At 33.8% G+C, this 27,078-nt stretch overlaps 1 pseudogene; it reads right to left on the minus strand.

Annotated features, from left to right (window-relative positions):
* Positions 1-1,626: 1,626 nt before the first annotated feature.
* LOC141393615 (NADH-ubiquinone oxidoreductase chain 2-like) lies at positions 1,627-27,078 on the minus strand (annotated as a pseudogene).

A 27,078-nucleotide genomic window follows, 5' to 3' on the forward strand; every position in this document is an offset into this window, starting at 1 on the left:
GTTATATATTTAACTAATTTTTTCATTAGAAGTAAGTGCTAATTTACTATAAAATGGTTTAAGAGACCAGTACTTGCTTTCAGTCATCTAATGAAGAATTATTCTTAGAAATTCATTTAATAAAATAATTTACAGGAACACTTTCAATTACAATTGGTATAAAACTATGATTTGCTCCACAAATTTCTGAACATTGTCCATAAAATAGTCCTGGTCGATTAATTAAAAAATTTGTTTGGTTTAATCGACCAGGGGTACAATCTACTTTTACACCTAATGCAGGAACAGTTCATGAATGAATTACATCAGCAGCTGTCACTAGAATTCGAATTTGTGAATTTATAGGAAGAACTACTCGGTTATCAACATCTAATAAACGGAATCCATCTACAGGTAATTCATTAGTTGGGATTATATATGAATCGAATTCAACATTATTAAAATCTGAATATTCATAACTTCAATATCATTGATGACCAATAGCCTTTAAAGTTACTGCAGGTTCATTAATTTCATCTAATAAATATAGTAATCGTAAAGAAGGGAAAGCAATAAATAGTAAAATAATAGCAGGTAAAATAGTTCAAATAATTTCAATTGTTTGTCCATGTAATAAATACCGATTTACATAATTATTAAAAAATAAAGTAAATATTAAATAACCTACTAATACAGTGATTATTACTAAAATTATTAATGCGTGATCATGAAAAAAAATTAATTGTTCTATTAATGGGGAAGAACTATCTTGTAAACCTAAATTTGCTCATGTTGACATTAGTTTTCTAATAAAAGTAAAATACTTTATATATGGAGCTTAAATCCATTGCACTAATCTGCCATATTAGAAATTAACTAATAAAGGCAATTCATTATATCTGTGTTCAGCAGGTGGAGTATTTTGTAATCACTCAATTGATGAATTTAATTGAATTGGGAAGATTACTTAACGTTGGGATACTAAACTTTCTCAGATAATATAGAATAAATATAAAATTCCTAATAATGAAATTGTTGATCCAATTGTTGAGATTACATTTCATGTCGTGTAAGCATCTGGATAGTCAGAATATCGACGAGGTATTCCAGCTAATCCTAAAAAATGTTGAGGGAAAAATGTTAAATTTACTCCAATGAATATTATAACAAATTGACTTTTTAAAAGCTTATTATTTAGGGTTAATCCTGTAAATAATGGGTATCAGTGGACAAAACCGGCTATAATAGCGAATACAGCTCCTATTGAAAGTACATAATGGAAGTGGGCTACTACATAATATGTGTCATGCAAAATAATATCAACAGAAGAATTAGCTAATACTACTCCTGTTAGTCCTCCTACAGTGAATAAAAATACAAACCCTAAGGCTCATAAAATAGCTGGAGAATAAGTTAATTGAGTACCATATAATGTAGCAAGTCAACTAAAAATTTTAATTCCAGTAGGAACAGCAATAATTATTGTTGCTGAAGTAAAATAAGCTCGAGTATCAACATCTATTCCAACTGTAAATATATGATGAGCTCAAACAATGAATCCTAAAAGACCAATTGCTAGTATAGCATAAATTATTCCTAGAGACCCAAATGTTTCCTTCTTTCCAGATTCTTGACTAATAATATGAGAAATTATTCCAAATCCTGGTAAAATTAAAATATAAACTTCTGGGTGTCCGAAAAATCAAAATAAATGTTGGTAAAGAATTGGGTCTCCTCCTCCCGCAGGGTCAAAGAATGAAGTATTTAAATTCCGATCCGTTAATAATATTGTGATAGCTCCGGCTAAAACTGGAAGAGAAAGTAAAAGTAATAGAGCAGTAATTACAACTGATCAAACGAATAAAGGTATTCGATCAAATGTAATTCCAGTAGCCCGCATATTAGTTACGGTTGTAATAAAATTTACTGCTCCTAAAATTGAAGAAATTCCAACTAAATGTAATGAAAAAATAGCTAAATCAACAGAAGCTCCTCCATGAGCAATAATTGAAGATAAAGGTGGGTATACAGTTCATCCTGTCCCAGCTCCCTTTTCTACTATGCTTCTAACTAATAATAAGGTTAAAGCAGGAGGTAAAAGTCAGAAACTTATATTATTCATTCGAGGGAATGCTATATCAGGAGCTCCTAGTATTAAAGGAACTAATCAATTTCCAAATCCTCCAATTATAATAGGTATAACTATAAAGAAAATTATAATAAAAGCATGAGCTGTTACAATAACATTATAAATTTGGTCATCACCAATTAGTGCACCAGGGTGTCCTAATTCAGCTCGAATTAAAATTCTTAATGAAGTTCCAATTATACCAGATCATGCTCCAAAGATAAAATATAAGGTACCAATATCTTTGTGATTAGTAGAAAATAACCTTTGTTGCGATTAAATGGCTGAAGTTTAGGCAATAGATTGTAAATTTATTTATGAGAATCATTCTCTTTAATCAATTAGCTTTATAGTCAATAATGACATTAGACTGCAATTCTAAAGGAGTAATAAATTTACTAAGGCTTAAAAGATTATTCTTATATTGATAGCTTTGAAGGCTATTAGTTTATTTAACTTAAAACCTTAAAACAAGAAATATAAGGAAGAAGTTAAAAATAGCCCAAAGGTCGAAATATAAGAAAAGATCAATAATAACTTTATATTAGAACTTTTATAAAATGAAAATGTTATTCAGTTATTTTCGTAATAATTCAATATGAAAGCTCTATAACATAATCGTATATAAAAATATAAAGTAATTAACGTTATTATTACTATAAAAGTCAATAGAAATAATTGATTATTCATAGTAAGGGATTGAATTACAAATATTTTAGGTAAAAATCCTAAAAATGGTGGTAATCCTCCTAATGAAAGAAGGTTAAAGAATAAAAAAAATTTAATTCTTTTTTCATGGAAAAATAGTGTAAATAATTGATTAATATAAGAAATTTTGAATATATTAAACATAAATACTATTGAGAATGTTAAAAATGTATAAAATAAGAAATATACTAATCAGATATTTCTGTTATATATTGCTGCCAATATTCATCCTAAATGATTAATTGATGAATAAGCTATTAATTTACGTAAAGAAGTTTGATTTAATCCTCCTAATGCACCAATTAAGCTTGATAAGATAATTCTAATAATAATTAATGGCTTAAAAATTACATAAGAAATTAATATTAAAGGAGCAATCTTTTGTCAAGTTATTAAAATTAATGCATTAATTCATGATAATCCTTCTATTACATTAGGAAATCAAAAATGAAAAGGAGCAGATCCACTTTTTAATAAAAGAGCAGAGAAAATAATTATTTCTATTAAATAATTCGAGTCTCTATTTATATTTAATAAAAATAGGATTACTGCAAACAAAAATACAGAAGAAGCTAATGCTTGCGTTAAAAAGTACTTTAAAGATGCTTCTGTAGATATTAATTTATTACCTCTTATTAGGGGGATAAAAGCTAATAAATTAATTTCTAACCCTATTCAGGCTCCTATTCAAGAGTTAGCTGAAATAGCAATTAAAGTTCCTATTATTAAAATAGCTAAAAATATAATTTTTGATGAATTATTAAAAATTAAAAAGAAAAGGATTAGAACCTTTATAAATGGGGTATGAGCCCAGTAGCTTAATTAGCTTATCTTTTTATATTTTGGTGTACGATGCACAAAAGTTTTTGATACTTTTAGAAATAGTTTAATTCTATTAAATATAATTAATGAATGTAATATTAATTACATAATTTACCCTATCAAGGTAACCCTTTTATCAGGCAATTCATTCAATGAAACTTGACTCTTTTTTTTTTCTTCTTTATAGTAATTTTTTTGTGAAATTTTGAAAAAAAATTATATATTTATTTTTTTATAGTGAATTAAAATTAGTACAATTTTTAAAAATTTTTAAGAATGTAATTTAAGGGTTTTTAAAATTATATGTATATATAGATAATTAATTTTTGCATATATATATATATATATATATATATATATATATATATATATATATATATATAGATTTATCTATATACAATATTTAATAATATCTATATTATTTATATTATATAGATGTATATATATATAAATGATTTGAATAACAACAAAATGTTTTACAGTGGATATGAAATTGATTAGTTGCGGGCGGAGGGTAGGAAATACAATAGTTTCAGTTGTCACCAAACAACTTCATCAGTTCCCTTTTCCGCCGACTCTGTATCGATAAACAGGTCAATAGATGTAAAATTCTGCAGTCCAACAATAAAAAACGCCAACAACAATAATAGGCATCAGCACGGCCTTGTTGATCAATGCGTAATGCAAAAACAACAACTTTCTCGTTGTTTTACCCCCGCTTATTGAAGCAACACTCCTATGTTCGCATTCTTTGCAAAGCAAAGACGACATAAAAACAGTGGTGGATATAAAATTCTTTAGTTCGACTCAAATTGTAGGGTAATCAGTTTTAGGGCCATATAGCAAATTTCTCATTTTGTTTAATTTGCTGGATGGGCTTATTGACCTGTTTATCGATACAGAGTCGGCGGAAAAGGGAACTGATGAAGTTGTTTGGTGACAACTGAAACTATATATATATACTTGAATACAACAAAATATGGACTAAAGCTGAAATAAACTAATTAAAAATATTGGCGTAAAAACTGCTCCAAAGCAAATCCGGTTGTTTTTCAGAAATTTGCTTCTAAGCACATTTTGGTAGTTTAGGTTTCGTACTAACGGATAGCAACATAACCTTTAAAAATACCAATAACTCGTGATATGGTCTACACAAACGAAAAAATGTCATGTTAAAGGTACCGTTACTTCAAATATTACAGTACAACCAACGAAATTTGCATGTTTCTCTCTTAACTAGCTTGTTTTCTATCACTTTGTACCAAATTTTTGGAAACTTTTGAGAAAAATATTTTAACATTTTAGCATTGGCACAAAAAAATAGGATTTTGCTAAAATGTGCCCTGATTTGAAGTTAATTTTTCGTGTTTACAAAACTCAACACAAAGTTTTTTTTTTTTTTGATTTTTAAATTTAACGTATTCTGGGTAATAAAAAAATCCGTGCCAAGTTCAAAGGGGGTCAATGCCATAAACATATTCAATACATTTTAGGACCATATGCAGGGGACTCAGACAGCAAAGTAATAAAATCATCATCATGGTCCCAACGATTTCTTGTATAACCACACATTTTGTTCGTGATATTGTCAACAAAGAACAGGACACGTGACCAGTAAATAACAATAAAATCAAAACAAAAAAATCAACAAAATGTCAAATAAGAAATAAATACATATACGTATGTATCTTCAAAATAAGTTTGTATATCGATTTATTCTTCAAAAATCCAATATACATTTATCACTACCATTCCTTCACTGAATAGCAACAAACAACCAGAATAACACAACAAGTTTATGTTCGCAACCACAAATACAATGTTTGTTCCTCATTATGTGATGTGGATCATTTTTTCAATCTAAATGCCATTAAAATAATCGCCACAATATTGAGCATGTACCACCATACCACCGATTACGGTAAAAGCATATTTCCATTTCTATCAAAATCTATGAATATTTTCATAATTTTGTTATTTTCATTCAAATAATAGTAAAATTTTAATGGTTATGATTATTGCCTTATTTTCATCAACTTGGCTTTCTAAAACAATGATAATGATCACGACATTCATGCAAACGGGCTGACAAACATATTTGGCAATCAGAATTTGTGACAATTGGTGTGTTATTGCAGCAGCAAACCACTTGTTAGAGACCATCAATGCATAGAACAGCTCATTCGACAGATAGACAGACGGAAGGATAGTCGTCATATGTGGAATGCAATTAAGTTTCAATCACAAACAATAAATGAGTTTTATAATGAGCACTTAAACTAAATATGGTAGGGAATATATGTATAATAGATTCATATACAATGTAAAGTACTTATATAGAAAGTTCAAATTTAAATTGTTTATACAAATATATTATAATATATTACATATTGTAACTGTTTCACAAATAATGTATTAAAAATCCCTTTAGAAAATTGGAAAATATGCTCTGTGTCGATTGTGATATCAGAGAACTTTAACCCTCGATAAATGTAAAATTTACATGACCTTTAAACTTTAAAAACAAAAAGTACTAACGACCATTGAATTTTGAAGTGAAGCGAATAAAAAAGACAAATACTAAATCAAGAATGTGAATAACATTTTTGAACATCAAACTAAACAAATCAATTGCAGTTGCAAATAATATCAATTATCTTTCATTTTTATTATATTTTTTATCAGATATAGTATTACAATTGCCAAAAATGTTTAATTTGAAGTATGAAACATCCCAGCAACCAATTTATTTTTTAATAATTATACCCTCAGCCTTTAGGCTAAAGAGGGTATTTACACTTTGATACGACCAAAAATGTGCCTCATCGAAATAATGGTTTTAGACCCCAAGTATGTTTGTACGATATCCGTTTCAGACAATTTTGAGTAAATCTAGCAATGTCCGTCCGTCTGTCTGTCTGTCCGTCTGTCTGTCTGTCTGGCCGGCTGGTGCGCACGATAACTCTCGAACGGATCAATCGATTCGGTTCAAATTTTGGGTATCGAAATATTTTGTCCAGATTCGATCTAAGTTCGAAGATGGGCCATATAGGTCCACTCCTTCATGTACCTCCCCCACAAATGTTCGAAAATTGTCGCTAAACTTGTGCGCACGATAACTCTTGTAGGGAATAACCGATTTGCTCCATACTTTGCACATCGTGTAATTTCTACCAAACTTAGATGAGGTTCCAATATGGACTCAATCGGTCCACTCCTTCAGACACCTCCCTCACAAAATTTCGGAAAAGTTCAGTTTAGGACCTGGTGGCGAATCGCCTTGGTTTTTGTTGTAACATCTTGCATTCACTGTCCCCTATACGAAAGTACAAGTTTCCTCAGGGGTAAGTCCATACTTCCTGAAAAAATAGCCTGAAAGTTGATAAACAAACCCTATGACACCATGTTTATGGGTGGAAGCGCAAGATAATTCTCGAACGGATATGCCGATTCCGGCCAAAATTTGGCCTTCGTAATATTGTTTCCAAATTTAGTTTAAGTTCCAATTTTAATTTAAATTTAGTTTAAGCAAGTCCATACTTCTTGAGAAACAGCCCGAAGGGTATAAAAACCCCCTATGGCACCCCCATGGTCTATGTCGGTCCATTCCTTTAAGTACCTTTTCCGCAAAAATTTTTAACAATAATCCTAATCAATATTTTTGTCGGTTCAAAATTTTGAAACCCCCTTAATACATAAGTTTTTTGTGAAAAAAGTGTTTGAATTTGCACAGGCTGAGGGTATATCTCTGTCGGCAAAGCCGACTGATACTTTTTTACTTGTTTGATTTGATTTAGATATGTCATAAGTAAATATAGGCAACCGAGATGAGCAATTTAACAGCTCATCTCGGATCGTTTTGAATTTTTTTCTAAAAAGCTCTACTTGCAGCTAAATACTTCTCCGATAAAGCCTACCGGTACCAACCAACTTGGATAGCACGTAAGATAACCCTCAAAGGAACACAGCAAAATTTGAAGGAAGGGGTTCCATGCGATGACGTGATTTCATGGCATCTCGTCGTAATAATAATGTCATTGCAAAGGGTTGGTGAAAATGACATGCCAAAGCATTAGTGGAAATGACATGCTTTGGATCCAAAAATGAATAACATCTTTTGAGGTCCACGCTCATATAAAATTAATCGATGAAGATGCTAAAAAGATGACATGCCAGATCACTTGCACCTATGATTGAATGACATCTTTGGCATCGAACATTTTGCTGGGAAGAAACCGAAGTCCAAGCGTTGCACCTATTACTATTTCTGACAGCGTCGAACTATTTCTAAATATCGATTAAAAAAGTGCAATTCGTCTGGGATCGTGTTTTTTTTAATTTTTGGCAACATGTTTTGTCCCCTAAGGGGCAAGTCCATACTTCCTGAGAAATTAGCCCAAAGATTAACAGCCTGTTCATGTATGTCGACCGAAAGGTTTCTTGCGCTTCGGAAGTGGAAAAAAATCATTTTCTGTTCATGTAAACACCTTCGAAACGAAAATCTATGCGACCGACAAGCCCTACGAAATAACACGTAAACGTACACTTTTCCATTAAATTTGGGTTTATGTATTTCGAAAGGACTGTCTCTTATAGAAAGAGAATGTCAAAATCACTCACTTGCTTTGTAGCTGCCGAGTAGAACGTAAACTCGCGAATAACACCGAAAATCTTAAAACAAATTTATGCAACACATTCTTGAAACAAAATAAAAATTTTACAGATACGTTTCAATGGCGCTTTCATTCATTATTTTGAAGAAATCAATTAAATAAAATAATTCAAAATACCGACACATTTTATTTTTCAAACAAAACAAATCACACATATTCCAATATTTGTATGTATATGTGGATTTTGTTTTCATTTCTCATTTGGCTCTCATTTATGGAACATAGTTGTACAAATGTACATTCAAATTAGTAGTATTTCGCATAGGATACGTAACAGCAGTCGCACGATGGTTTGCGAAATACATGAACGCATTTTTAGACGGAAGCGAGTGACTGCTTTCCTTTCGTACAGGTTTCCGTGCGACATACATGAACAGGCGGTAAGAAAGCCCCTAACACAGCTTACTGATACTTTCTTACTTGTTTTATAATACTACGAAGACCAAATGTTGGACCAAATCGGTTGAACAGTTCGAGAGTTATCGTGCTCTCCGACCGCCACATATGGTGACATAGGGGTTTTTTACACCTTTCGGGCTGTTTTCCCAAGAAATATCGACTTGCCCCTGAAAAAAACTGAAGAAAGAGAACATATCCGAAATTTTGTGTGAGAGGTACCAGAAGGAGTAGACAAATATAGTCCATATTCGAACCTGATCTATATCTGGTAGATATGTTAGGCTGTGCAAAGTATAGATTACATCGTGCGCAAAATTTCGAACATTTTTGAAGTTTTGTGGGGGGGGGGGTACCTGAAGGAGTGGACCGATAGAGCCCATCTTCGAATTTAAACTATGTGTTGATAAAATATTACGAAAGCAAATTTTGGACCGAATCGACACATCCGTTCGAGAGTTATCTTGCGCTCCAGCCACTACACAAGATGTCATAGGGGCTTATTGCACCCTTCCGGCCATTTTCTCAGGAAGTATGGACTTGCCCCTGATGAAACTTGTACCGTCGTATGGGGGGAAGTGAATACAAGTTGTTGTAACAAAAATCAAAGCGATTCGAGAGCAGTTCCTAAACTGAACTTATCGGATATTTTGTGTGGGAGGTACCCGAAGGGGTGGGCCGATTACGTCCATATTGAAACCTCATCTAAGTCTGGTAGAAATTTCACTATGTGCAAAGTATGGACCAAATCGGTTACTCTCTTCAAGAGTTATCATGCCCACAAATTTTCCGAACATTTTGGAACTTTTGTGGGGGAGGTACCGGAAGGAGTGGACCGAAATAGCTCATCTTCAAGCTTAAACTAAGTTTGGACAAAATATTACGAAAGCCAAAATTTGAACCGAATCGGTTCATCTGTTCGAGAGTTATCGTGCGCACCAGCCAGCCAGACAGGCAGACGGACGGACGGACATTGCTAAATCAACTCCAAATTGTCTGAAACACATTTCGTCCAAACATACTTGGGGTCTTAAACCATTATTTCGATGAGGCACATTTTGCCCGTATGAATGTGTATATGAGGAAAAGTCAAAATTTTTTAGTTTCCATGAAGCCAAGGTTTGCACTATTATAATACGCGAACTATTGTAGTTTACCAGTAACTATGACTATTGCTGGATTATTTTAGATGTTTTTGTACAAAGCTCAAAAATTTAGCAAAAAAATTTAATTTACGTGGTAGTTACGACCGCGTATGCGCATAAAAAGTGTATGCACTTTGTGCAAAATATAAGCGTTATACAGTTTGTTGCAAACTAAACTGCAGACGATGCTACATCTTAGCGGCCAAAGTAAATCCTGGCAAATGTGTACAAATTAAAAGAGAAGAATTCGCTGTATTGGTAAACCGCATGCGCATCAAGTGATTTTGAGGATTTCGCGATTTACACGCATTTCAAAATGAACATTACCTGATACAATTTTATTTCAAGATTATACCCCATTTAAAGGAACCCAACATTTATTTGAAAGATATCCATATCTTCTGCTAGATGTTAGCGTGTTTTCGAGAAGTGATTAGAATAAAAAATGTGATTTATTGCGTGAAATTTAACTTAAATAGAAGAAAAGCTCCGACCTATTTTTCTTACATTTTGTTCAACTAACTCACAAAATTAATTTTAATAAATATTTTCTCTTACAAAAATTTTATAAATTTCCTCAATATATTTTTTTGTTTTCGCTATAATATGAAAACCACTAAACGGATTTGTATAGTTTTGGTTTCATTTGAATCTTCGCGATGTATAGATTACGTACATATTTTTTTATATATTTTTCAGAGGCATAAGCAGTTTGAATTTTATTAAAACAAGTTGCAAACTACCAATTGTTTGGAATTCTTTCCTAATTTCCGCGAAAATGCACAACTTTTTCACTAAAGTTATGGGACCTCAGTAAACATATAGTATGTAGGGAGCCCCTAATTAAGAAAGTTTCTCAATATAATGATTAGAGTCTTTTAATGATTTTTTTCTTTTTATCAGAATTGAAACCGCCATAACTTTTGCGCGCAACAACCAAAATTAGTATTACGAACAGATTTAAGAATGGCATTTTTTTCCCAATCTATGTACCAAAAATCGTTCATGTAGCTTAAAAAAACAAAATTTTAATTTTTTTTTATGGAAAACTAAAAAATTTTGTCTTTTCTTCATATACCCTTTCTAGCCTAAAGGCTGAGGGTATAAAAACATAATTTTCTAATTCCCTTTAGCTTCCCCAGCATTATCAAAATAATTCTCAATCAAAATGTACAGTGACGGCCAAAACTGAAGCACCCCTTTAGTACGTTTTTTTAAAACTATAATTTTCTTAAGTAAACAAAGTTATAAATTTATTTTTTTATGTTTCTTTTATTTATATATGTATATCTTTATTATTGCAAGCAAAAAATATGGAGTTCTGAATTTAATAAATAAAAAAAATTAAAATAAAACATTTTAGGTCGGTAAAACATGCGGACAAACTAAAGCACCCCCAATTTAAGGTACAACAAAAACTGCTGAAATCAATACTTCGTTGCGTATCCTCTATTCTGGATGACACAATCACATCTTATAGGCATAGAGGATACTAAATTATTAATTATTGCAGGCGAAATAATTAATTTTCGAAAAATGTAGCTTAAATCATGAAAAAATACTGAAAATCGGAAGGTACCGTTATGTGGGGGCCATACCCAAACGTGGACCCAGGTCCACAATTTTTGTTGCAAACATTTTGTGACCACTAGGAACCATAAGTACCAAATTGCAGCAAATTTAGTAGGAAAGTGTGGCATAAATCCTCAAAATACTGAAAACCGGGAGGATATACCAAAACATTATCCCGATATTGTTGATATCCATCCAAAAATTATGCTTCTGGTCAAATACAAAATCGCTTAGATTTAAAAATTAGAAAAGGAACGATTCACAGAAGAGCGATAGACGCCGGTTTATTCAGTCGACGACCATTCATATCGACAATAAATGAAAAAGTCAGACTGGATTTCGCCAAGACCCATCTGAACTGTAGTATTCAAAAATGTAGGACTGTGCCGTTTTCTAATAAATCTAAATTTAATTTAAAATATTCAGATGGCATAAGGCGTGGTCCAAATGGGCAACGGTTAAAACCTCAATATTGCAAAGGCACTGTAAACTATGGAGGCGGAACATAACGGTCTGGGATTTTTTCTAGTGGAACAATTAAAAAAATTATTGGAATTATGGATGGTTTCAAGTATCGTAACGTATGAAAAGGCGTGATGTATGCTGAAGAAGAGATGTCACTTAAATGGACATTCCAGGAAGATAACGAGCCAAAACATGTATCAAAAGTGGGTGTAGGCTGATTCCAAAACAATTCAACAGAAGTTCCCCGTTGGCCAGCCCAATCCCTTTGTCTAAGCTCCCGAATGGAACTTGGTGGAGATCGTTAACTCAAAAAATCAACCGAAAAAAATTGCAAAACCAAAGAAGATTTATTTGAAGCCGGAAAAATAGCTCGGAAAGCAATATCGCCTGAAATAATTAATAATTGAGTATACTCTAGTATCCATATCCACTTATAATAGCATCACCATATAGCCTCTCGTATGTAAAAGTGTAAAACTCTTGAGACAATTGTGTAAACAATGCTCAAAATTTTGTTTACACCTTTCTTTACGAAAAAATGCAGACAACAGTAACAGGTGGAGAACATTGTGATGCATACAAATGAAAGAAAAAGAATTGCCCTCACATAGGTAGACACATGTACAAACATACACATGTACATTATAAATATGCTTCTATATTCCTAGAGTATGTCAACACAATCCACAATTGGTATTTGTTTAGCAAAAGAAGTCGTAGATAAAACTGTGATTTTAGCAAACAAAAATCAGACAAACAATACTCATAAATTAAACGAAAAATTGTTCATTGTTACTTCTTGAATGAAAACAATAAAAGTCTGTAAAGTTTTAATAAGAATTCATGAGAGGAAAAATCAAATGCATGTCAAACATTACATTTGTTTTTCTATCATTCTGTCATGTAAATTATGAATCTCTTCGTGTTCTGAATACTGAAGAGGTTTACTTGGAAATACAATATAGAATGACTGGATAAATTACTTCGATAAATGGAAATATGTAGGTCACGGTGCGCTTGAACCAATGAAGTGAGCTTACCCCTGGAATGTATTTGCGGATTCTGAAACTACAATGTTCACAGATGAGAAAAAAAATCGTTGGAGCGTTTCACATTTTTAGGGTTTTTTTAGGTATTTACGATTTTGTTTGGAAACCGCAAGTCCTATCGAAATCTGATTAGATAAAATGTTGAAGCTGTGAAAATTCTCCATTTTACCATTTTCAAGATATAAAAGTTCAATGCACTGATTGCATCGCCACCTTATACCGATAGGACTTACGGTTTCCAAGCAAAATCGTGAAAAACTAAAAAACCCTACAAATCTTAACTTTGACCGCAATTTTTTTAAAAGCTCTCCTGCGATTTTTTTTATTTTCTCATCTATGAACATTGAATCCGCAATAACTTCAGAGACACACCGTGAGGTAACACTAACAATGTATACAAGTGTAGTACATATATGTACGAGTATATGTATGTATATCAATTTACTTGACGGAAATATTTTGTTTCCCTATCATTAATTATGCAGAATGCTGAAATGCTATACTTGCCATATTGATTCATTATAAATCTCAGCAACATAATGTCATTAGCAATGGCAACTGGTTAAAAATAAGCATTTATAATTTATTTACACAACAAAAATGTGTTTATTTTCATGGTAAACAAGAAAACACGTGCTAATAATAAACAATTCTCGTGAAATGAAACATAAGGGAATCGTAAAAAAGGCACTGACCATGAATGACACGTGATGAGCACAACCGGCTGCTCGAAAGAACAATCATCATCGAAGACGATGATTAACAATTTCACATCTGTTTATATACATACATACATACATATAAAAAATGAAAATATCTGTATTGGTTTGTGTAAAACCTGACAGAGGAAAATATTATTATTGCATCTTCTGAAAGAAAAGCCTATTTTAATTAATGTTCAAATTATCCCATGATGTTTGTCTCAACTATATTGGCTACTATCTCGTCTACCCAACCTAGAACCAGTAAGAAAAGGATCAAAGTTGGACGGGCCGACTATTTGAAAATCTATACAATTCAATTTGGTGAAACCAAACTGAGTCACATGCTCCAAATTTGATAGAAATGTCTGTCCAATATTGTGTTTGGTGCATCTTGCGTTTAAAAACTATCCCAGACTACTCCTTAAACTGCGCTGTTTATAAACATTGTGTGGGAGGTACCCGAAAGGGCTGTCCGGTACAGACGATATTCGGATGTTCGAGACTGTAAGAAAAGTATGATTTTGCCCCGCATTGGAAAAAATGCTCCGTCAAAACATGGCCCACAAAAAGAACTTTTTGAGAAAATTCCAAAGGATCCGAGATGAGCTGTTAAACTGCACTTTTCCAAATTTGAAAGATACCCGAAGGACGGAAGGTATCAATATAGTCCATATCCCAACCTACTACCTGACTAGATGAAATAATACGATGTGTGAAAGGTACCCGAAGGACGAACGGTACCGATATAGTCCATACTCCGACCTGATATCTGACTAGATGGAATAATAATATTTAAAAAGTTGGACGAATCAGAAACTCAATTCGAGGGTTATCCTGCGGATTTGCCGTTATAGTTGTGCCGTTAAGGTTTCTTCGAGCTTATACATATGCAATTATCTCAGGAAGTGTGGACTTTCCCCCAAAAAAGCGAACCCGATCTACGCCACAAAGGAATATTAGCTGATGTAAACCTCTGACCAGTTCTATTACTTTCTTCGAGAGATATCGTGCGCACAATTTTAGCGAACATTTTTGAATTTTTGTGAGGGGAGGTACCGGAAGGAGTGGACCGATATGGCCCATCTTCGACCCTGAACTAAGTTTAGACAAAATATTACGAATGCCAAATTTTGGACCCGATCAGTTGCTTCGTTCGAGAGTTATCGTGCACCCCAGCCAGAGAGAAAGACGGGCGGTCATTGCTCAATTGACTCCAAATTGTCTGAAACAGATTATGTCCAAATACACTTGGGGTCTAAACCCATTATTTCGATAAGGCACAATGAAAGATTTGCCGCAATTCGGATAAAAGCTTAATTTTGCAACATCAGAAGAAACCAAATACATATTCCACGAGCGCTTAGAAGAAACATATGATCGTTCCCAGCCCATGACATTAAAATTATTCTAGGCGATTTTAATGCCAAAATTGAAAACGAGAATATCTTTAGCCGGACAGTCGGGAAATGCAGTCTCTACAGTGAAACATCTGACAATGGAATGAGGCAGATAGACTTCGCGGCGCAAAAAAATGGTAGTTAGCAGTAAAAGATTTAAGCATCTCGACATTTATGTACACACCTAGCTATCAAAAGACCGAAAAAAAACAAGAAATTAAATTGATCACGTTGTGATAGATGGAAGACATTTATTGACAGCCTGTTCATGTATGTCGACCGAAAGGTTTCTTGCGCTTCGGAAGACGAAAAAAATCATTTTCCGTTCATGTAATCACCTTCGAAACGAAAATCTATTCGACCGACAAGCCATACGAAATAACACGTAAACGTACACTTTTCCTGTAAATTTGGGTTTATGTATTTCGAAAGGACTGTCTCTTGTAGAAAGAGAATGTCAAAATCACTCACTTGCTTTGTAGCTGTCGAGTAGAACGGCTGTGATGAGAGTGTTGGGCGTACGATTGTTCCGAGAATCAAATTTTGGCTCAGACCATAACCTTGTTGCAGCAAAGGTATGTAGCCGATTAAACTTAGCAAATAAAGTACGAACGGACAAATACGTAGGTTGGACATCGGTAAGCTGCAATCTCAACGGATAGCCACAGCACATTGCACTCAATGTCCCGATAATGTTATCGCACAGTGGCAGAGTAATGGCCACTTAGTGCAAACAGCTGCAAAATCCATACTTGGAACCTCCTCGAAGGAACCCAAGGTATGACCAGGAGGTGTCGTGCTGCCAATGAAAAAAAATGTTGAATATAGGGCTACCCTACAATCAGTACCAACGCGTAACGCATGATATTTACCCTGCGGCAAATCCTAGAAAAGACCCAAGAGATTTTGTCGATTATAAAACATCCTTCGATAGTCCTTTACGGTGTAAGGTATTCCAAGCCATGTTTGATTTTGGTAAGGCAACTGGAGCCCTTAACTGATACCCTATCCTCAGTCACCAAACAGTTCAGCACCAAAAGAGATTTCAGACAAGCAGACAGCCTTTCTTGTGATTTCTTCAACAACCTGCTGGAAGAGGTTATACGAGATGCAATAGCGAAAAGAATAATAACCACATGTTACTCGCTTGTACTGCCGATATTGACATCATGGATCGATCAGTAAAATAAGTAACTGGCACCTTTAAGAAAATTGGAGGAAAATCAGGCAATAAACGGCGTCCAGACCAAGCTGATGGCATCAATGCGGAATGCGACCATAGAATTCGGACCAACCTTCACAGTTGGTCGTATAATTATGATGTAGTTTAGACTTTTTCTACCTCGGCACCGTCATAAATACAATAAACTAATCAGTTGTGCAATAAGAAGAATAATATTGACCGACAGATTCTACTTTGGCTTAAGCAGTTTAAAAACAAAGCCACATCTCCTCAAACAAAAATATCACTTTAGGAATCACTGATACTACCCGTGCTAATGGATGCTTGCGCAAGCAGATAAGTGGCATTAATTGGTGTGTTTGAGAGCAAAATACTTCGAAAGATCCACGGACCAATATGAGTTGAAAGTCAATATCTACGTCGTATGAACCACAGCCTGTATCGGCTATACAACGACATCAGTATAGTAAAGCGCATCGAGATACAACGATTGCGTTGCGGAACCCACCATATACATATGTGTATAAATACGAGCCTTGTGGCGGTACAGGCAGAACTGGCAGGCCAAGGCTTCGAGGCGAGATTAGAGATTATATAAGAAATCAAGAAATAGAGAGGAAAGGAAATCTTTTCCTAGTTCTGGTTATAGGACAAATGTTATGTAGAGGACAAACAAATAAGAAGAAGAATATTCACACTTTGTGGATTTTTACACAACTATGGGGGGAGGGTATTATAAGTTGGGTTTAGACCATCGAAATAATGTTGGTAGACCTATTCTTATATATAGCAAAATGAATGGCTTGACGAGAGCTCAGTCCGTCCGTCTGTCCATATACATCTTGTCATCACGCTACAGATCGCAATTTTGATCTGATCGTCATCAAATTTAAGATGTTAATGGAATTCCGGATGGGAAAAAGTCTATTGACTATTCTGATGGTCGGTAATATTCATGGGTCGGAATGGGCACAAAGTTAATTTGGAGAAAAAGTCAATGTTTTATTTCCAAGAAATTTAGAAAATGTTACCTTTTTCGAAGGTGATTAGACCACGGAGATATCGAAATAGTAGTTAATATTTCCAAAAGCAAATCCTGACTTCAAAATGATAGAAAGTAGGTTGGCATAGGTGGTCAAACAACGGAGATATCGCAATAGTCTGTAAAACATCCAATTTTTCACCATAATAATTTGTTGCGTTTTTTGAGTTATATGACTTTTTTGAAGGTCCCCTCCTTGTAGAATTTTTTGTTTTAATTTTTGATATGGTGAAGAAAATATCTAACACAAACAAGCATGTGTAAAAATACTAAGAAAAATCTTTGTTATACACAAAACTTTGTTCGTTATAAACATAGTTTCTTATAACTGATTTTCGCTATATCCTAATTCCACTGTGTAATTCTTTGTTTTAGCTTACTTTTGCATATGAGCATGAAAAATGTTTAAAAAGTCCATAAGTCCACCGCTATTAATTTTTGCCTCAAAAACAGGCCAAATTACCTATAGTGCATCGTAGCTTTAAAGTAATAAAAAATGTGGCATTTAATGTAAAAACAAGTAAGAACGGCGTTAAGTTTGGCCCGGCCGAACTTGTTATGCCCTCCACCACGAGTCGTATTGAAGTAAAACTGAACAATTAGTTTCCTTTCGTTAATGAAGAAGATTATATAAAAATTCGAGCAATTTCGGTAAAACAATGTGGCAGATTTTTCAAATACCGAAATTCGGGAGGTACCGTTCAACGGACGCTATATGAAGGCGTGATCCTCTACGGACAAATTTCTGGGGGAAAGTTGTATACTACCAACGGACACTAAATACCAAATTTCACCTATTTCGGTGAAATAATGACCTATAAAATACCGAAAATCGGGAGATACAGTTCTATGGGGGGAAATATACCTACAAATTTCAGGTGGAAAGTTCTGCACCCCCAACGAAGACCACATACCAAATTTTAGCCATTTCGATGGATTATTGTCGCCATAACCTTAAAAATACCAAAAATCGCGAGGCACTGTTCTATGGGGGTTATATTAAGTCGTGAACCTGTACCGACACATTTCTGGGGGGAAGTTTTATACCCCCAAATGAAGACCAAATACCAAATATCAGTCATTTCGGAGGACTATTGAGTCCCCATCCTTCAAAATACCGAAAATCTGTAGATGCAGTTCTACGGGGGTTATATGAAGGCATGACCATATACCGAAAATTTTCATATGGAATCTTTAATACACCAAATGAAGACTAAATACCAAATATTTCCACAACCTTCAAAATATCGAAAATCGGCAGGTATAGTTATATTGGGGGCTTTATGAAGGTGTGGACCTATACCGACAAATTTCATATGGAAAGTTCTATACCGCAAATGAAGACCAAATACCAAATTTCAGCCATTTCGGAGGAATATTGAGGCCACAACCTTCAAAATACCGCAAAACGGGATCGATTTTACTGACTTTCAGACTTATGACTATTAAATATTTCCTGATGATGTCAGTGGGTATGTCTTCCCAATCATTATTATGTCCGTGAACCCAATTTCGCATACTATTTTGTATGGTAAAGAATATAGTACCCAAATATTCGGTATTCCAGCTTCTTCAGTAGGTTCTTAATTTCCATATTTAATGGGTTTTATTGGATTTGGCTCACTTTTTGGGTTTTATTATGATAGCAGAGGATAATATCAATGCATTTAGTAAAAATGAAGTCATTGCAATACTATCGTTTCAAAATACTCCACTGGGGGTCTATTTTTATACCCTCCACCATAGTATGGAGGGTATATTAAGTTTGTTTTTCCGTTTGTAACGCATTGAAATACTCATTTGCGACCCTATAAAGTATATATATTCTTGATCAGGGTAAAATTCTGAGTCGATCTGTGCACGTCCGTCCCTCCGTCCGTCTGTGGTAATCACTCTAGCATCCACAAAAATGTAGATAGGACACTGAAATTTTGGGAAAATGCGTCTTTTGTTTGCAGGCAGGTCAAGCTCGATGATGGGCTATATCGGTCCACGTTTTGGTATAGCCCCCATATAACGGTACCCCCGATTTACGGTATTTTGACGCTTTTAGCTATATTTTCAGACCGATTTAGCTATAATTTGAAATTTAGGGTTCTTTAGTGTCAAAAAACTTATATAACAAAACTTGTGGACATAGGTCCACGTTTTGGTATAGCCCCCATATAACGGTACCCCCCGATTTACGGTACTTTGAAGTTTTTAGCTACATTTTCAGACCGATTTAGCTATAATTCGACATTTAGGGTTCTTAAGTGTCAATAAACTTATATAACAAAAGTTGTGGACATAGGTCCACGTTTTGGTATAGCCCCCATATAACGATACCCCACGATTTACGGTAATTTGCCGTTTTTAGCAACATTTTCAGACCGATTTAGCTATAATTAGACATTTAGGGTTCTTAAGTGTCAATAAACTTATATAACAAAAGTTGTGGACATAGATCAATGTTTTGGAATAGCCCCCATATAACGTTACCCCCAGATTTCATGTATGTTGACGATTTAAGTCGCATTTCTACACCGAATTAGCTATAATTTGATATTTAGGGTTCTTAGTGACCAAAAAACTTATATTCGAAAAAATTATGAACATAGGTACATGTTTTGGTATAGCCCCATATAACGGTACCTCGGGGATACCGAAATCCCCATATATAGGATTTTCAGTATTTTGAGAATTTTAGCTACAAGTTTTAACCGAATTATCTGTAATTTGAACATTTGAAATTCTTAGTGGTCACCACAACTCTCCACCAAAAATTGTCAAGAAAGGTCGATATATTGATAAAGGTCCCATATAAAAGTACCTTCCGATTTTCAGTAATTTGATGATTTTAACTACAATATTAAACCGAACTAGCAGTAATTTGACATTTTAAGTTCTTAGTGGTCACAACACCTCTCCATTAAAAATTGTCAACATAGGTCCATGTTCGGATATAGCTCCCATATAACGGTACCTCCCAATTTTCAGTAATTGGCAATTTTAGCTAAAATTGTTAACCGAACTAACTGACATTTGAAGATTGTAGTGGTCACTACACATCTGCATCAACAATTTTCAACATAGCCCCAATATAACGATACTTCCCGATTTTCGGTACTTTGAGGATTTTACTTAAAATGTTTAACCGAACGTAGGTCCATGTTTTGGTACAGCCCCAAAACAAACCTCCCGATTTTCCGTACCTTAGGTTTATTTTTGGACGAACTTTCTGTAATTTGAAATTTAAAAGCCAACAAAAATTTTTCATTTTTTTAATTAATTTTTCGTTAGAAACGAGCTTAGTTACCTAATGATGCGAGTGAAAAGGGGAAGCCGACGATAGGAACCCACACAACCACCACTATGTGTCTTTGCTTACTTGTTCATTTGCACTGCATTCAGAATAGAGAGGCGACGAGGGTAAAAATTAAGATTATTTAATTAATCCTTGTGTAAATGTGTTGTGGTTCTATTAAATATCATTTGCGTGTTTCTCCACTCACGTTGTTAGACAAATTTTTCGCTTTTGCCAAGACAACATCTTTGTCAAGTATGAAAGCGAAGCATTTTCCCAGGGCGTTAAAATGGTATCAGTGCACCTGTTAACGAAAAATCAAAAACGTGTGACTTTCCAAACAATTGAGAGAAATATGAGACAAACTTTTGTGGCTTAACAACGTTAATTGTGTTTAGATTGTTTGGCAACAGCCTAAGAACTGCGAATTATAATTAAACCTCGCAGCTTGTAAAATAAGTTATATTTATTGTTGTTATAATTATCTTTGGATTGTGTAATATCAGTTTGTTGGTGTTTGTTTACACATTTTGGTGTTAGAACCAGCCAAATGTTTTTCAAACAATTATCTTATGCAAACAAATGTTTAACCCAATTCTTGACATTTAATTAAAACAAAAACAAAGGGCGGAAGATTTCAAAGATAATCGTGGTTAAAGAAAAGGTGAGGTGTTGCTTAAGCAAAAAGTTATGTAATAAACGAACTATTTAATGATTTGTGTGTTGGTGAAACACCAAATGGAGTAGGTTTCTGATGCTGATAGCAAACTCCAACACTCGAGAAGTTCCCGAAAAATTTAGCTTTAGAAACTGGCAATTTCACTTGAAAAGTACAAGACCCATATTATCACCTTACAAGAAGTGTGATGGAGCGAGAAAGGTGCCAATAATCTTCTACTTTGGCTACCGTGAAGCAATACATGTGCTAGGCTGTTAGTTATGGATGTTAAAATATCTTGTTTCAGATACCATCTGGCGACAATGGCCATAAGAAGTTTAATTCTTAAACATCAGTCCACGACACATAACAGGTCAAATATATATTTAACGAGCTCCTACAACAGATTATAACTCTTGTCCGGACGGTGATATAAAAATAGTTCTATGTAATTTTATAGACAACATTTGCAAGGAGATAGATTGTCTGTGACTCATCTGTTACAAAATTAATATTCACAGCTAAATTTCCGAAAATATGTTAAAGAAAAAACTTATTCATAATTCGCTAAATTTCCGATAATATAATACTACAGTGAAACAGCTAAATTTCCGACAATATAATGCCTTATACACATAATTTTGCAGATATTTAATCGCTGGATGGCTTAATTTAAGAAACACATATCGAGTATTGTGTGTTATTCATCTTCTTTTCTATTTTATTTTAAATACATAGTGTCTGCATCTTCAAACCAATGATTTGGCGTAAAAAATTCTTTGTAAACTTTCAAACAAAGGTTGCGGCGTTTTTCTACAGAATTGAAACGGTACGAATACTTTTGAAGCATACAATTGTTAAAACTCGTTTTATCAGCTAGAAATTCAAAGAATGCAATGTGTACAAAACAATCATTACTCGTAAAGAAGAAACACCAAAGGCTATATTCGCTGAACTTTTAAAAATATTTTATTTCACAAAAAGTTTTTAACTGAAAGAATTCAGCAGCTATTGCTGGTGTCGAAATGGTTTTAACTTTTTATTTAACTTTTATAAGAAGTCTGTGTAAAATTAAATATTCAGGGAATTTTTAGCAGAATAATATTCGGTTTATTTTTATCTTCTGGGTATGAAATTGTTATACGGAAACAAATGAAAATAAATGTTTTTGGGAGAAAACATTCGTTAAAAATAAGACCCCCATGGTCACCATAAACGTAGGTTGGGTTCATTTGCACGTTTTTATACCCTTATCCTTTAAGCTAAAGGGGGTACATTTATGGTAATATTCAAAAAAGTTTTACAATCGTTGAGGTAAGGGTTTAACATTTAATAAATAGCGAACTGTAAATATATGTTATACAATATGAATATATTACTGTTGATTGAAGCATTTTAGCCACGATCTCATAATATGAACCATAAAAAATAATTTACGTGCAAGCTGTGCTGGTGGTAACACAAAAAATGCGTGAAAATGTGTTGAAGTAAACAATTTTTTTGTGTTCTTTCTTGATTGCTGATGAAACCACGTCACATTCAGACCTGTGATCGAAGAAAGAACTAAAAAGTACTCCTTGGGCAACATGGTTCTAATGTATGATTTTTCGATATATATGTATGTACACTTTTTTTAATTTAATTTATTCAATCCAAAAGTATCGTTTTATATATACATATATACAGACATTTTATGAGTTTTATCTTTAAGAATTACAACAAATTATGCTTAGATCTACAAGGACTTAAAATATTTTGAATTTTTAACAACGTTAATATATACTGTTTTGTAGGTAAAAATGGGGAAAAAACCTTAATTGAGTATTGAGAAAATAATTCAAACATATTGGAAAATGTAAGAGAATGTAAGAGACTATTTTTATATAATCTATTACATATCACTTCATTTCTGTTTGATGATTTTAATGGGATTATGTATTTAAAGTAATTCTAAGCATTCTCTCATTATTTCATAAGGAGAGTTTTGAACATTTGTGAAAAAATTTGTACTTTGTATGCTTAAAAAATCTGCAAAAGTCTCATATCCAGCTTCGCTATGTAATCGTGCGGTAGAATATCTCCAAGGCTTGTTATTAATCATTTTCAAACATTTGTTCTGAATTATTTGCATTTTCTTTATGTGGCTTTTGGCTGCATTGTGCCATATTGGGCAGGCATATGACATTATTGGTCTTATTACACATTTGTAAATTAGGTTCTTGTTTTTGAAACTAAGGTTAGAACGTCTGTTTAGTAAAGGCCAGAGGGCTCGGAAACATCTCATTGCTTTTGCACAGGTATCCTCGATGTGATCGCGAAATATTAATTTATGGTCTAATGTGACTCCAAGATATTTTATTTTCTTCTGTACATTGATGGAATTTCCATTTAACTGTAGTTGTCTTCGTGGTAAGCGCTTAGGTGAGTTATTAAAAGGAAATATGATGGCCTGTGTCTTTTGATGATTTATTCGTATTTTCCATTTGGAAAAGTAATTGTTACACATTGTTAAGCTTGACTCCATTTTCTTTAGCAGAGCGCTAGTTAATTTGCTTGTACTTATCAAAGCAGTATCATCTGCATAATATGCTACATCAAAAGTTCTGTTCGCTTTAAAGTCGGCAGTATACAGATTATAGAGAATGGGAGATAAAATTGAGCCTTGTGGAAGACCAGCTGGGATAGCTTTAGTTGTAGAAAATGATTTGTTTATATACACAGAAAATGATCTTTAGTACAGAAAATCAGTAATAATTTTACATAGGTATTTGGGGATATTCATATTGATAAGTTTATAAATGATTCCATTGTGCCATACTGTATCGAAGGCCTTTTCAATGTCTAATAAAATCACACCAGTAGATTTTCTGAGTCTTTTATTGGTTATAACCATGTTTTGGATTCTCTTTATTTGATGGACCGTACTATGGCCCTTTTTAAATCCAAATTGTTCTTTAGCCAGTAGATTATTGTTGGAAACGTAATCATTTAATCTCGATTGAATACACCTTTCAAAAATCTTCCCAATGTTACTTAAAAGACTAATTGGTCTATAGCTGGTGGGATTTGTTGCTGGTTTATTGGGTTTGAGAACTGCTACGACTTTGGCTTTCTTAAAGGCTGAGGGAAAATAATTCAAACGAATGCAGCTATTAAAAATGGCCACAAGAAGTTTTATTCCGTTTTCAGGAAGATGTTTCAGTAGAAGATTGGGAATTTCATCCAATCCTGGTGATTTGGAGCAGTTGAGGTTGCATAGTATACTTGATATTTCAGTTTCTGTTATGAATTCGATATTTTCTGTGAAAGGTGGCAGTGATTTAAACTGTTCCACGCTCCGGTTAATGCTGCTTTCAGAGGGATGGGTATTGTTCATCGTAAGGTAGTGTGATTGAGAGAAAGTCGAAGCTAAACATTCTGCTTTTTCAGCGTCAGAAATTAGTTTATTTGTACCAACTTCTAAGTAAGTTAACTGATTTTTTCTCTTTCCTCTTAAACTTCTGCTTAATTTCCAAAATCTTTTGTCACCTGGTTTCATTTTTTCTAAGAGATTGGACCATTTACTATTTCTTTCAGAAAATATTCTTCTATCTATAATCTTATTAAGAAATTTCGTACATTGGTCATAAAAGGCAACAGTTCGACCATCTACTGCTCTTTGTTGCTTCCTCTTGAATTTATTACGCTCGCGTATGTATTGGAGTATATCTCTAGGAAGGTTTGAAGAATTTGAGTGTCGTATTTTTGGTGTGGCAGTGTCTCTGGCTGACAAAATCAATTTTACAAGGTTATCAATTTCCTTATCTATGGCCGATTTTGACGAATACGACCTAGTTATTATAATGCGACGGCTGATATGATATTTGTACCGCTCCCAGTTACAATATTTGTATACATTTTTCCTCAGATCATTAGTACCAATTGTGGAATATTCTACCGTACATAAGACTGGGCGATGGTCGGAAGGAATTTCGTATCCTAATGTTTCTGTTCGCATGTAGAGCGTTGAGTTGCTTAGAACTAAATCGACCGTTGAAGCAATACGATTATTCTGGTGCGGAAACAAGGTAGGATTATTTGGGTTGTATATAAAGAAATTTCGGGTTTGTTGAAGGTCATTTAATATAATACCGGCTGTATTATTTGTATGACAATTCCAATTTTGATGCTTAGCATTTAAATCGCCTAGTAAAATAAATTCTTTGTCAGTAGGTGTTAGTGCAATTATATCATTTTTAAAGTTTCTTGAATATCTGGGACAGTATGCGGATGTTATGATTATAACCTTTTGATTTATCGTGACTTCAAGGGATAAGTTTTCGATATTCGAAGTTTTTGTAAGCGGAAGCAATGAGTGCGTTAGAGATCTATGGACCAAGAGCGCGACGCCGCCACCTCTTGACATAGTTCTGTCATTTCTGTGGAGTACATAATTGTTGAAATACGGGTTGTGATTAGCATTAAGAAATGTTTCATTTAGAGAAGCAATAAGTATGTTGTTTTTCTCTAGTAATACTTCCAATTGTTTTTGAAGGGAGTAATTTGAAATTCCATTTGAATTCCAATGAAGAATTTTAAGGTGCATTAAGTTATTTAAGATAATAAGCATGCTTAACCATCGTCATAACAACATGTATCTGTTGCACTTTAGATGTGCATTTGCTCAACTCGTTAAGAGCGGAGGTAAAAATACCGAAGAGCTCATCAATTGTGAAGAGATCATTTTGATTTGTATTTCTCGTTTGATCGCTATAGGAGCGCGAAGTTTCTCTGAATTGATGTTGAACTGGAGCGAAATTGTTTGCTGGAAACTGTTCTCTCTCCAGAGATTTAGCAATTGTGTGGTTTCGTTTAACAGGTGATTTTCTGTTTTGTTTTGATGTAGCTTTCTCACGTACCTCAAGGTAATGAGCGCGAATGGGACAGTTGATGTCGTTGGCTGAATGATCGGTTCTCTCTCTACCGAACTTCTTGCAATTGTAGCATGTAAATACCGCAGGTCTTTTGTCTGTGCTGTTAAACCATAGATGGGCAAAATTTCTCTTAAATAGAATTTAAGGGAAAATTAGAACGGGGTTTTTGTTAAAATCTGTTTGCTTTTTTAATATTTTTTAAACACAGACGGTATCTTAACAAGTCCAAAAAACTATTATATTAAAAACAAATTTGCAAAAATACCCGTAAATGTTTATTTATGTTGTTACAACAAAAAAGAGAAACAAACTACAGCAACGCTGGCGTGCGAGAAAGCCCATGTATGTGTTAAACGGACAGTCACTCGTGTGATGCGATTTGGCGCATATCATGCACGCTGGTCGTCTGTTACAATGTTCCCCACCGTGTCCGTATATCATACAGTTCCAACATTGGGTGGGTTTGTTGTTGGTTTTCGGTTTCTGTTTTCTCCAGGTGATCCAGAGCTTGTTTATTGTTTTTATACCTTGTAAGTACGATGGAGAGAAGTTTTTTACGAAGAAACTGTACTTTGTATACAGCGTCGTGAATGGTGCTGTACTTTGTGTTTACTTCAGTTACTGAAGTAGGTGATAAATTATAACTAACCAGCTCATTAGTTATTTCCTCGGTATTGATTTTTGGCAGACCCTGAAGGAATACCGTAAAAAGACGATTATCTTTCGAATTATACGAATGAAATTCGATATTGTTTTCTTTAAGAGCTTTTTTACAAAACTCATATTTTTCGAGTGTTAGGGGGAAAATTTTTGTACCCACCGAGATGCGTTTATAGGTACAATCATCGCCCAGCAGATGTTGAACCTCTCTTAGTGGGATGCTACTGTCAGCTACAATTGGTGGAGGTTTTGGAGTTTTTTCTTCCTCTATGATATTAGTTTCTTGGGTGGTATCCAT

This window comes from Musca autumnalis, unplaced genomic scaffold (genome assembly GCF_047663935.1).
Source record: "Musca autumnalis isolate F117 unplaced genomic scaffold, ASM4766393v1 scaffold_1, whole genome shotgun sequence".
Taxonomy (NCBI): domain Eukaryota; kingdom Metazoa; phylum Arthropoda; class Insecta; order Diptera; family Muscidae; genus Musca; species Musca autumnalis.